Genomic DNA, 14,307 nt, shown 5'->3' with positions numbered 1-14,307 from the left:
ATGTCATTGCTGGTTTTCATTCAAACAAACAGGTATAATGAAGGAAGGAATTCCCCTGGCCCTCCAGGAGTTGCCTGGGGACCTAGTCTGTGTAATACTTATACATCAAGAGACGGCTCTGAGCTGGAATTCTACAAAAGAATAGTAGAGCAACCCAGTACAGCTTTATACCCCCCTCAGCCGCAGGAGGAGAATGGCTGAAGGCTACTGAAAGCCAGCAGCATTGACAAATTAACTCCCCCCAGCCTTTGCCAAACTACAGCAGTACCTCTGAGTTCTCTGTTTCCTTCTTTATTCTCTTTTCTCAATAAATCCACATTTCTTAATATAGTGTCACAGTGGAAACAAAACAGACCTTCAATTTTCAGACCTCAATTTATAAAGCAAAGGTTCTGGGGGTTTTGTTTTTAAATTAAAGGACCACATAATTTGAAAATTGTACAGGTTCTAATTCTTCAGTTCCAAGACACCAAACACACTGCATGGGGTCCCCATGGAAAGGCCCCTCTCAGCAGAAGCTCCACCGATTCCACGATGAAAGGGCAGCAAAGTGCCTTTCTCCCTTCTCTGCTGCCTGGATGTCCCCAATGTTTTTCAATCCATGCCCCCTGACAAGTTTCTGAGATGCAATTCTGAGACCCTTCCCTTTCCCATCCCAGCAGGTGGTCAAGGACCTGCCGGAGACGTGCAGGAAGCAGAGTTGGGCCAGCTGGCCAGAACGGGGTTTGGGGGTTCACAGCAGGAGAAATCACCATGCAGGATAAATCCCTTGGCCTTGCCAGAAGCCAAGGGCAAGTCTCTCAGGGCTACAGGCCCTCTCAAGTTCTCCTTGCAGAGACCTCGCGTGGGGCACTTGGCTACTTGCGAAAACCGCGCGGGAGCGAGCTTTACACCAGCAGTTGTTTTGTAAAATTGGACAGGGTAGGCTCGGGCCTGTCCTCAAAGCCTCTACTCAAAGGCGAGCCCTTCCTGCGGCCGCCAGGTTACGGGGCTCCGCGACTGTGCCGAACAGCTCTGGTGTGAGTCGTGCTTCCCTCCTCCACCCACCCCCACGAGCCCCCGTCCCCTTACCTGCGGCCCGCGGCCCTCCACTCCGCGCTCGGATGCCGCTGGGGTGCCAGGGACCCACGGGAGCGGTCGTTCCTGACCGCCGCGCGCTAGCTCCCCGGACCCGCGCCGGCTCGCCGGGGACCGACGGCGAGGAGCCCCGAAGACGCCCCGCGCCAGGTGCGCTCTGGCCGGGACGCCCACTTCCGGGAGAGGCGCGCGGACCGCCGGCGCGCTCAGGTGAGCCACAGCCAATGCCGAGCAAGACCCGCCCCGCCGGCGCCGCATCCGCGCGGCACAGCACCGTCTCGGCACTCCGGCCACGGGCGCCTGGGGCCGGGCGTCCCTCTCCTGCGAGAGCGAGGCAGGAAGCGGCGCCCCTGCGAGGCCGCTAGCGATGCCCCGGCGCGCGGGCCCCTGCGGCGCGGAGACCGCTCCAGGCTGGACTCAGCGAGGCCAAGGCCGCCAGGACGAGCGCTTGCCGGGACCCGGCTCGGGCGGCGGAGCTGCAGGCCCCCGCAAACAACCCAGTTTTTTAAATGGAAAAAGGACTTGAAAAGACCCTTCTCCAGATAAGACATACAAATGGTCAACAAACACCTGAAGAGATGTTAAACATCGTTAGTCACGATGGAGATGCACATTAATACCACAACGCCATACCCCTCCACAAACACTAGAAGGCCTATAATGAAGAGAATTAAAAATAACAAATTTTGGCAAAAATGTAGAGAAATTGATACAGAGTTTCCCATGGGGAAAATAAATCGGTCCAGGAGATGAATGGTGAGAATATTTGTACAACAATGTGAATGTAGTCAATGCCACAGAACTGTATACTCAAAATGGTTTAAATGTTAAATGTTAGTTTTAATCACAATGAAAAGAATGAATGAAGCACTGATGATACGTGTTAGAACACGGATGAACACTGAAAACATTCTAAGTCAAAGAGCTCATGCAGAAAAGGTCACCCAGATCATACTTAGCTCGTGTGTTTTAAATCCATAAAGGTTTTCAAAATGAGGGAAAGTCTCAGTAATGGTTTCAGAAAAAGAAAACTGGATCAGAATGGGAAGAGACATTTCCATAGAGTTGGGGAGATGGTGAATGTTGAAGTGGGCCTGTGGATAGGATTATAAGGTGGAACCATAAAATTTCGTCTTTGGGTCTTTATGTGCTGGTTCCCTGGGAGAGGACCCCAGTATTGCATAAAACACACTGGAGTAGTTTATGTGAGGTGGTGTATTTTGTACTGCTGCTTATAGTTTTTTTATACACTTGAAATTACTGGGAAGTACATTACTTTTCAAAAGAACCATGTCAAAACCATGCCCAAAAAAAGCAGAGAAGACATCAAACTTCATAATAGAGGCCAAGCCTTAACCAGATCCAGTTCACCTAAAGTGGTGACACTCATCATTCTTGTAGGGTCCACGTGTTATTAACAGGCACCATGAGAAGATTATATTAGGAGCCACTCTGTCTTGGGTGCTGTGGATGACCTGGCTGTAGTAGAAACAGTGGGATATCTGAATTCTAGTTTTCCACATCAAACCACCAAAAACCTGTTAGAACTAATAAACGAATTCAGTAAAGCTGCAGGGTAAAAAATCAGTACACAAAAATCACTTCTCTTTCTTTTTTTTTTTAATGAATTTTTTTAAAAATATTAATTTATTTATTTATCTTTGGCTGCATTGGGTCTTCGTTGCTGTGCACGGCCTTTCTCTAGCTGCGGCAAGCAGGGCTACTCTTCGTTGCGGTGCACGGGCTTCTCATTGCAGTGGCTTCTCTTGTTGCAGAGCACAGGCTGTAAGAGAGCAGGCTTCAGTAGTTGTGGCACACGACCTCAGCAGTTGTCGATCGCGGGCTCCAGAGCACAGGCTCAGTAGTTGTGGCGCACGGCCTTAGTTGTTCTGTCGCATGTGGGATCTTCCCGGACCAGGGCTCAAACCCGTGTTCCCTGTATTGGCAGGCAGATTCTTAACCACTGAGCCACAAAGGAAGCCCTAAAAATCACTTGTCTCTCTATACACTAATAATGTGCCATCAGAAACAGAAATTAAGAAAACAATCCCATTTACAATTGCATCTAAAAAATACCTGGGAATAAATTTAACCAGGGATATGAAAGCACACTAAAAACTGTAAAACACTGATGAAAGAAACTGAACAGACACAAATGAATGGAAAGCTACCCCGTGCTCATGGATGCAAAGAACACTGTTAAAATGTCCATTCTACCAAAAGCAATGTTCAAATGCAAAGCAAGCCTGGTCAGAACTCCAATGGCATTCTTCACAGAAATATAGCAATCGTTCCTATCATTTGTGTGGAAACACAAAGGCCCCTGAATAGCCAAAGGGAGTCTGAGAAAGGAGAACAGGTTGGAGGCATCTCCCTCCCTGACTTCACACTACATTACGAAGCTACACTCACCAAAAAGTGTGCAATTGGCACAAAAACAGGCACGCAGACCAGAGGAACAGGACAGAGACCCAAGAAATAAACCTACGGTTATGCGGTAAGTTAATTCACAAGAAAAGAGCCAAGAACATACACTGGGGAAGCAACAGTCCCCTCAATAAATGGTGCTGGCAAAACTGGACACCACACACCAAAGAACACTGCACTCTGTCTACACCACACAAAAACTGGCTAAAAACCCAGTGTTCCACATGAAGCCCTTCCTCTCCTGGGTCCTCTGAGGACAGACACCCTCAGCACTCAACTAGACGCAAGAACCTTCTCCCCCACTTTTCCTCACCTTTTCCTTTAGCAGCGTCACCTCCCAGCAGGTCCAGAGGAGACCTGGCTCCTGTCAGCGTGAACCGGACCCCACAGTGTCCCAAAGCCCCAGTGGGTCCTGCGGACACCCGGCTTCTGCTACATCCGTTCTGCTGTGGAAATTCAAATTGAAATAGAGCCAAATGACCCATGAATTCTCCAAAATAGTTAAGGAGCAATTAACTAGAAACCGTAAGAAATGAAATGATTATAGACACAGACTTTACTTATTTTTTTTTTAATATTTATTTATTTAGCTTCGCTGGGTCTTAGCTGTGTCACATTGGACCTTTTTCTTTTTTAAGTTGCAGCATGCGAACACTTAGTTGAGGCACGTGGGATCTAGTTCCCTGACCAGGGATGGAACCCAGGCCCCCTGCACTGGGAGCACAGAGCCTTAGCCACAGGACCACCAGGGAAGTCCCTAGACATGAACTTGAAAACTTATGCCAAATTCACACAAATTTATTCACAGACATTTCAAATGCAAGGCTATGAAAATTACAGAGAAACATAGAAGAAAATCTACATGACCTTGGGTTTCGTCTATAGATCACGAGCTTTGAGTTTTAACATACAAGGCCAATCACAAAAGAAAAAAAATATGGTGGACTTTATAAAATTAAAGATTTCTACTCTCAAAGACCTTATTCAGAAAGTCAAAATGAGGCAGGAGATAAATGGTCTCCAGCCTACACATTTACAACTGGCCTCCGGTTCACACTTCCTGGGGTGAGAAAAAAATGGGCTCCAGGCTGGACATTCATTACCAGCCCCCTGTTTACATTTCCTGAAGCAAGAGACAAACGGGCTCTAGGACTACATATTTATGACCGGACTCCTGTCTATATTTCGAGGTCTGCACCTCGATAGGAAAACCAGCAACAAAAATAGCGTAAATAACCAGACATTGGACATTTTTATGGGAGGGACAGAGTGGGACTAAACCCTGTTAAAAGATCAAGAGGTCATACATTTCTCATCCTTGGGGCAAGGGAAACATTGCACATGTGCAGAAAGGTTCCTTGGGGGTCAAAAAGGAAGGGGCACCACCCCAAAATAGGTGATGCTAAAGTCGTCCCATAGGCCTCTGGGCGGTAATCCGTCTTGGAAAAAAGTTGCGCACGCATGTTGGGGAGGGTCCTAGGGCAGGGCAGGTGTGGAAAAAGAAAGCAGATAATTGGCCAGAGGTGAACAGAGACCCGGAAGAACTGCCCTATATAAGTGACTTAACCGCCTCTCTACTGCACTCCTCCTCATTAGGCAGGGTGTCCACACCCTTGCTCCCCGGGTGTGCATCTCTGCCCTGCTTCTGTCTTAACTAAACAAACTGTTTCTCTGTGTGCTCTCCCACTTGTTGCTGTGCTATGTCTCCAATAATAAACTTTGTACCTGTTTTTACAGTTTTTACCTCTATGAGAAATGCATTTTTCACTGGGGGCAAGAGCTAGCTGGGGTGGTGGCTAGGATTCCTGGTTTTCATCCAGGCTACCCAGTTTCAATTCCTGGGCAGGGAATGAAGATCTCGCTTCATGCCACCACTCACTGCTCCCTCTCCAAGATAAAAAAGACAAGCCACAAACTGGGAGAAAAATACTTGTAAACCACATATCCAGTAAAGGACTTGGACTCTAAATGGGCAAAGACCTCTAAAACAACCCCATTTTAAAAATGGGTAAGGATTTGAACACACACCTGGCCAAAAAAGATATACAGATAATAAAAATCATACAAAAATTATACATATACTATTAGGGATTTCCAAAATAAAATCGTGAGCCATCACAGCACACCTACTAGGATGGCTAAACTCCAACAAAACCATGGCAACACCGACTGCTGGAGGGTGAGAAGCAACCTCTCCTCATAGCTGGGGTGCATGTACAGCCACGTGGCACGACAGTTCCGCAGCTTTTTCCACAACTAATCAAGTCTCCCCTCGGGGTCCAACAATTATGCGTCCAGTATATAGGCAACTGCTTTGAAAATCTATGTCCAAAAGCAGACAAGCGTGCAATTATGCACAGCAGCACTATTCGTAATGGCTAAAAACCTGAAGAAATCAGGATATCCTTCACTAGATGACTGCATAAGCAAAGTGGAGGACATCCATGTCAAGGCGAGCAGAATACACCACGCCAATATATGTCTCTCTGGCATAAGGATTATTTCAGTCTCATTCAAAAAAAGAAAAATAGAAAAAACTGAGCAGAGACTGACCTTTTATGAAGGACATTTATAAGGAAATCTCCATTTCTAATGCCGTGTCCCTCTTTGCACCAGAAATACAAGGATAATTAAATCTCAAGTCACTCTTATCAATGGAGAATTCCCGACTTAAATCTGCATACAATACCCTTGTTTACTGTGCTTTGCATGATAACCTGCCACTATTGGCTTCCCCCCTTCCCCAAGGTCTTTTGTTTTTATCTGAAGATGGCATTTGGTATTTAAGGTGATGGCTTTGGCCATTTCAGGGAGTGACTCAGTTTTTCTGGGTATCTCTCCTGTATACAGGAGGTATACATGCTCTTAAACTTCTGTTTTTCTCCTGTTAATCTGCCTTTTATTACGGGGCAGGGGTGGGACTCAACCAAGAACCTAGAAGGACAGAGTGAAAATTGTTTTTCCTTCCATACACATGCAGTGGAATACTACTGAGCAGCAGAAAGGAATGAACCATCAACCCATGGAAAGACATGGATAAATCCTCAGTATATACTGCTAAGTGAAAGAATCCAGGCTGAGGAGGCTGCACACAGTATGACCCCATTGGTGACATTCTGGGAAAGGCAAAGCTACACAGATGATAAGCAGATCATGCGGTGGGGGATTTGAAGTGTTCCATGTGACACTCTAGGATGGATACCTGTCACTATGCATTTGTCTAAACCCATAGATGTGTATAGCCCAAGGGGTCAACCAAACTCTATTCAAATTTAGTTATTTACGGTGTAGGAGTATTACAGGATGGAATACTCAATGTGACAGAATCTAACTGTATTAGAAATGCATGGAAAAAACTCACTGTAGGGGATGGGATAAAAGGTGCTGACCTAAGTTAACTTTGGAAATGAACGCAATCTCTAGACTAAATGCAAAATGTATACAAACGGGGCTTCCCTGGTGGCACAGTGGTTGAGAATCTGCCTGCCAATGCAGGGGACACGGGTTCGAGCCCTGGTCTGAGAGGATCCCACATGCCGCGGAGCAACTAGGCCCGTGAGCCACAACTACTGAGCCTGGGCGACTGGAGCCTGTGCTCCACAACAAGAGAGGCCGCAATAGTGAGAGGCCCACGCACTGCGATGAAGAGTGGCCCCCGCTTGCCACAACTAGAGAAAGCCCTCGCACAGAAACGAAGACCCAACACAGCCAAAAATAAATAAATAAATAAATTTTTTTAATTAAAAGAAAAAGAAATAATGAAGTACAATATCAATATTTGAAAAAAAAATGTACACAAACAGTGGACTTTATTTTATGGAGTTCTTTCCAGGGTGTAGCAGCTAACAATTCTGAAACCTCTGCACATGTAATCTGGAAAGGAGCAATGCATAAGTAAATGGCAGGTAGTGGGCACCAAGCTCCTCACTGTGGGAGTGGGAAGTTACAAATAAGCAAGGGGAGAGACTCTGCCCTTATAATACTTGGCTGAGCTTCCTGGGAGGATGGTGTGGGGAGTTCACTGGCCATAGGAAATGCACAGATCTTTACACTGGGAAGGCTGTGAAGACATAGGAAACTCACACCCCATCTTTCCACCCATACCTGCTGCAAACACTCAGCCCTCTGTAATCAGCCAGTTGCACCTTTTTAGACATTCTTGGCCCCAGACAGATAAAGGAGCGTGAGGGTCTTCCATTACCTCTAAGCTGTCCCAGAATCCAGGCCCTGGGGGTGGAGCCAGGACAGGGGTGCCTGGGCTCCTGACCAGCAGGTGAGAGGAAGGAGAAAGACCAGTCCTGAGGACAGAGGTTCCCTCAAGTCTGTGAGCCCTGGAACCCTGATTGGATTCACCCCCAGTGGGGACATGGGTGGGGCCTGCAGTGGTTCTGTTTTCCACCCGGGCCCCTTTGATGAAACCACGGCAGCAATGGGCCCAGAAGTCTCTTGGTAGTGTTTCAAACTGACACAGCAGTTTTAAGAAGGAACAGGAGAATGAAGCTGAGCTCCTGACGGCCACTTCTGGCTCTGAGTTCCTTCTGTCAGGCCCACAGAGACATCCGTGGAGTCTGCTGTAACCCACCTTCCCCAGCCTGGTCTTTCCTCTCCCTCCCTGCGATGAGTCCCGTGACATTTCCAGCCTGGACCCCTCTCCCAGGCCAGACGCCTCTGTCCAGTCACTGCACCCCCATCTCACCTTGGGGGCTAACAGGGCCCTCAGGGGACCGGGATCCTGCAGCTTCCCACACCCAGGAGCAGCCCCACCTTCCCTGGTTGCTGAGCCCAGACACCAGGTGTAACCGAGCAGGACCCTATGGGGCCTTCCCAGGACAGACCCACCCCCCCCATATCCTCTGCTGTAGCTCCTCTCTGAAGTACCTGGATAACAGCATCTGATGCACGCTTCCTGAGTTGTTTTACAGACTTCTACCAGATGGAAGACATTAACTACTGTACTTGATGATCAAGAGCCCCCAGACCTACTGGCACCTAAAGATTGATACAGTTCACCACCCTGTTACCTCACCATCAACCAACCAGAGAATTGTGCACCAGCTGATCTCATACCCTGCAACCCCCTCCTCCAAATTCACACTAATTCCCCTCTACACCCACAGTCCTGGCCCAAGCCCGATCTACTGCCTGGTTCCTCCATCAGGCCCTGACAAAGCTCCCTGCCCCCACGGTGCGTCTCACATCCCACCCCAACATGGTCTTTCTGAAGAAAAACGAGACTGTGACTCTCTCCCATCTGTAATCCCCCAAATGTTTCCCCACTTTCGCTAGAGTATCTGCTGGGAGAAACATCTGCCAAGGCCCTGAGAGTCCCCGGCATCCCTACTAGGCTGGTGGCTCTTGGTTCCCTGATACTGAGCACCTCAGCAGGCCAGGAGACACGGCAGGTAACCCCAGAACTGCTCACCTCAGGATGGGGCTGGCACTGCTGCTGCCTGATCAAAGAGAGCAGAGAAGGGTTCCCCAACTGGGACACAAACTCTGCACGAGTGGCCTCTCCCTTAGCTATCGCATGATCCCCATGGGACTTGAGGGAAGGAAGGACCCAGGCACGTTAGTTCCTAAGCAGGATGCTGTGGGCTCAGTTGTGCCCCCCAAAATTCACATGCTGAATCCCTAACCCCCAGGACCCCAGGATGTGGCTGTATTTGGAGATGGGGTTTTTAAAGAGGTGATCACGGTAAAATGAGGTCACTAGGGTGGATCCTAATCCAATAAGACTGATGTCCTACCAGAAGAGATTAGGACACAGAAGATCATGTGAGAAGATGGCTGTCTACACACCAAGGAGAGAAGCCTCAAGGAAAAACCAGCCTGCAGACACCTTGATCTCAGACGGCATGCAGGACTAGGAGGTAGGTCTGTTGTTCAAGCTCCCCGGTCTGTGGTGTTTGCTATGGCAGCCCCAAGCAGACTCACACAAAGGGTAAAGAAGGTCTCACACTAGATAGCCCACTCTCCATTCCCCTGTATGTGAGTTACAGTAGCCTCAAGAACTGAGGAAGCTGTCCCCGAGGAAAGGCACAAGATATGAGATTTTAGGCATAACACGACTGCACTGATCTTTTTCTTTTTCCTTTTATAAGATTTTTTTAAATTTTATTTATTTATTTTTGGCTGTGTTGGGTCTTCATTGCTGCACACGGGATTTCTCTAGTTGCGGCGAAGGGGGATTCTCTTCACTGCAGTGCGCGGGCTTCTCATTGCGGTGGCTTCTCTTGTGGAGCACGGGCTCTAGGCGTGGGGGCTCAGTAGTTGTAGCACACGGGCATAGCTGCTCTGCGGCATGTGGGATTTTCCCGGACCACGTCTCAAACCTGTGTGCCCTGCATCAGCAGGCAGAGTATCAACCACTACACCACCAGGGAAGCCCCACGACTGCACTGATCTTAAATGAGCCTGATCTACATTCACACGAGATGGTTTTGTCCTGTATATACACCCACATTAGCACCTTCAGTCTGAAGCGCAGACCTTTGGCTTCACCACCTCCACTGAGAGCATTACCTTAATCTGCTCGGAACCACCTCCTATAGGATTTCCAGAACCACAAAGCATCAGAGACTGCATGCTGATGTGTAATCATGTTTCACAGGACCAGAGGCTGTGCGCCAGCTTCCGGGTGACCCTGCCACAGCAGAGCCGCCCAGCTGTCCACCAGAACCCACGTCCCTTTTTCCTGTTCACAGCCAGCCTGCACCTCCCAGCTTTCCCACCCATTGCAGCCCGAAGGGCAAGTGGTGGAGGTGGTGAGGGCCTTGGCCAGCCTGTGTCCTAGGACGGAGGGCATGGTGCCATGTGGTCACCCCATCCCCTGCTGGTTGGAGCCCTCCACCTGAAAGCAGGGAAGTGAAACAAGGAGGACAGAGCCTGGGCCCCGACCCCCACCTGCCCTGAACTATCACATGAACGGAACACAGACATCTTGAGCATCAGACTATTTTGGGGGGACACTTTGTTCCAGTGACAAACCTTTGCTTTAAAAACCAAGGTGCTTTACAGATCCCTCCCCAACTGTAACAGAAAGTGAGGCTTAATTTCATCACAGAATAAAGTTATGGGGAATTTACTGGCCAAAGAAACTTAGGTTTGGGATACTCAATTAGTGAAGAATCTAAACAGACTTTGGGCTTGGGGTAGTAAATTAAAGAAGTACCAAGCGTTGTTCATATAGGCTTCTGCACCTTTCACATGAGAGACTTATTTCCTGCTTTCAAGGACATAGAGAGAGTGTCGCTCTTGCATCAGCCATTTATTAAGGAACTGTAATTCAAAGTAATCGATATGCCATTGTGGAGCAGCCCTCCCTGAGACCCAGCAATACACAGAGGTGGGAATACATGCATATATTTCCTTGCATTGTCAGCTGAGCACTTTCAGCTCCTATATGTAACTTTTTCATAACATTCTCTAGTAAAAGGAACCAGAGCTCTTTGAAATAATGGCTGACACTAGGACTGACACAGTAAATATATGAGCCAGGACAATCTTGAATCTTTTTTTTTTTTTTAATTTATTTATTTATTTATTTTTTTTTTTGGCTGTGTTGGGTCTTCGTTTCTGTGCGAGGGCTTTCTCTAGTTGCGGCGAGCGGGGGCCACTCTTCATCGCGGTGCGCGGGCCTCTCACCATCGCAGCCTTTCCTGTTGCGGAGCGCAGGCTCCAGACGCGCAGGCTCAGTAATTGTGGCTCACGGGCCTAGTTGCTCCGTGGCATGTGGGATCTTCCTAGACCAGGGCTCGAACCTGTGTCCCCTGCATTGGCAGGCGGATTCTCAACCACTGCACCACCAGGGAAGCTCCAATCTTGAATCTTATATCAGAAAATAAGGAATTATCAAGAAAAAAAAGTCCACAGGGTGGAATGATGTCAAAGGAAAACAGGAGCCAATGGAAAGAGCTCTCAATAGCCAAAGTAGGAATGAACTTAGCAACAAAATCTGGACTGCTGGATTATAACAAAAAGTTAAAAAAACAAAGAAAAACAAACAAACAAAAACTGTCCACAGGTGTCCATGCTGGTAAAAATAAGTAACTGCACAGGGTTTTGTTTGTTTGTTTGTTTGTTTTGATCAATAAAGTTGAATAGAAATCTCCTATGTGGAAGTCCAAATAATTGATGTGGACACTCAGCCATCCATGGATTGTGGAGGTGGAGATAACTCCTGTCTCCATAAGTGCTGGTTCCCAAAGTAGCTTCCTCCTAAAGAAGACACACAGCACGGAAATGGGAAAAACTTAACTTCATTGTGGGGAAATCTGACAAACTACCTCAGCCAGGTGACCAAAGTTAATAGTAACAGTGATAAGTTGCCTTGAGAGCCTGTTCCCTTGATATAAAGTGATGAGAAAGCACTTTACCTCTGTGATCTGCTTACTTAAATCCATAACTCAAGCCTAATCCTGAGATAAACACCAAGTAAATTCCAAAGCGGGACAGTCAACAAAATATCTGACCAGTACTACTCACCAATGTCAAGGTCATAGAAACAAGGACAGTCTCAGAAACTGTGAAAGCCCAGAAGAGTCTAAACAGACATGATGACTAAATGTCACGTGATACACTGGATGGCATCCTGGAAGACAAAAAGTTAGAACAAAGGAAACCCAAATGAAATATGGATGTCAGTTAATAAGTGACAATTCGGTTGAAAACTAGAATGAGAAACCTATTGTGTCACACTAGAAATCTAGAGAAAATGGGTAACTTCCTAGTAAAAACACACATTAACAAAACGGAACATAACAAAGGAAAATACAAACAGAACAGTTAAGCCACCAAAAGACCTCTTCCCCATTTTGCTTGTCCTTTCACTATTCCGGGATTTCGCTCTCCTGGGACAGGGAAGGAACAGAGACACAGCAGTCTGGCAGTTCCCCTAAGTTCGGACCCTACTCAGTGTCTTCATCTCGCCCAGCCATGCCCCATCCAGTAGGGCACCCAAGGGAGTCTCAGGGATTATTCGTTCTGATGTATCAGCTATGACTTTTTTGATTCCAATGGACTGGACACACTTACTAAAGTAAAATAAAACATTATTTTTAAACAATAGAAATAAATTAATAACTGCAAGAGACAGGTTTAAGAGTGGATTTGGACCTGGCAGTTCTGGTGGCTCACTCTCTTGCAGTGTGATCTGGTCTCTCTCTAATCCTTTGTCCTGCTAAATGCCTTTGGGTGGCCCCATTCACAGGAACACTCTCTCTCACTGCATCCAGGGCTTCCAGAAACTCCAGGCGACACCCACTCAATGTCCATTTTAACAGAAAAGAAGAGGTCCAGTTAAGGTCAGGGGCTGTGGTCACCCATCCAGGGCTCTTGCTGTCCTCCCTTGATGGCAGGAAGCTCTTCCACTAGCTAAAATAGCAACTTCGCTGTTGGTGGTAAACTCAAGACTCTTGCTTTGGGCATCAGGGCCTCATATCAGAGGCTGGCCCTGATTGCCAGTGTACCTCAAAAGGCACACAGACTTCATCTGTGTCCCTGGGAGGTGGGAGCCCAGGAGTCACACCTGCCCTCTGACTATATTAATCACCCATCTCCACAGAACACATTTGCTCATTTCCCAGTCTCTGCTCTCTCCTTTACAGAGAACAGAAACCAAACGGTAGGTGGTAAGGAAACTGTTACTCAACGGAGCAGTGTCTCAAGGATGATTCTATACCGTGGAATCCACAGTTGGCTGGCTTTCCGGAGGCCGCAGGGACTGGGCCCGGGATGCACGTGGCTCCTGGAGACCACGTGGCCTCAGAGTGAGAACACCAGCTGGGAAGCCACTTGCTCCCATACCTTTGATTTTTAATGAGTATGAATGTCAAAGGTTTGCAACAACCCAAAGGCCAAAGGATTGCAGGGCCACGGTCTGCTGTATGCTGGTTGTGGCCAGGGCCACACTCAATGTCTACAGGGTTATTTCCTCTCAGAAGGCTGAGAGGCTATGAGGGAGGAGGCCCTTTTCTCAATCACATGGATGTAGGGAACTGAAACATCCCAAGGGGCCATCTACGCTGCTCAGGTAGCTGTTCAATTGCCCAGCAGCAAGGTCAGCTCAGTGATTGGCCACAGGGGCTTGACAGGGCCCAGGCAGGCCTGAGCTGGAGGACCACAGATGCCTGCCTGGATGGTCAGGGGTCAAGGGATATTCTGAGATTTTATTATCTACTACTGCCCACTCAAATGGGACGAAGGATGCAGCCAGTCCTGAAGGGCACCGCCAGCCCTCAAGAAGGCAGCATATGGGGGCTGGCAGCGCTACAGCCTTGCATGCATGCCAACATGTCCCACTGAGCGCACTGCGTGTCAGGGCTGGGCTGGAACCTGGGTCCATCCCCACCCTCCCCATGTTGGCGGCGGGGGACCTTCCTGACTTCTGAGGCCCTCCACAACCACAGACTGAGGTTAAGTTGTAGATGAAACAGCCAGCAACCAGAGCAGACATTTCATTCATCTTCTTTAGAGTCCAGGATGCGGAGAGGAAGCAGAGGCAGAGCAGAAAACCAACAGTCCAGCTCGACCCCGTGTCACTTGTACCAGGTGAGTCCCGTCCATCGTGGAGGCTCAGATAGAAGAGAGAGGGGAAGGCGAAGCAGGCCCATTAGATCGTGAACACTAGGTGTGTAAAGTATGAGTACTTTCTGGTTTTCTTTTTATTTACAGGAATTTCTATTTTTCAATCATTAAGATACGCTATTAGTAAAATAAAAAGATTAAAATTGTGTATACCTTTTCACACGCCCCTCACTAAATGTGAATTCTGTAGAAGGTACACATCTTCTGAAATCTCTTCTT

At 47.9% G+C, this 14,307-nt stretch overlaps 1 long non-coding RNA gene across 1 annotated transcript; it reads right to left on the bottom strand.

Annotated features, from left to right (window-relative positions):
• Nucleotides 1-11,746: 11,746 nt before the first annotated feature.
• LOC309648564 lies at nucleotides 11,747-12,817 on the bottom strand. Its single transcript, XR_014256717.1, has 2 exons — nucleotides 12,619-12,817; nucleotides 11,747-12,094 (listed from the first exon to the last, which is right to left on the bottom strand). It is a non-coding gene; the product is annotated as an uncharacterized lncRNA (long non-coding RNA).
• Nucleotides 12,818-14,307: the final 1,490 nt, after the last annotated feature.

The sequence above is a fragment of the Balaenoptera physalus genome, assembly GCF_965194825.1.
Source record: "Balaenoptera physalus genome assembly, chromosome: 19".
NCBI lineage: Eukaryota > Metazoa > Chordata > Mammalia > Artiodactyla > Balaenopteridae > Balaenoptera > Balaenoptera physalus.
Note: the sequence above shows the minus strand (reverse complement) of the source record. Positions and strands in the feature narration are given on the sequence as shown.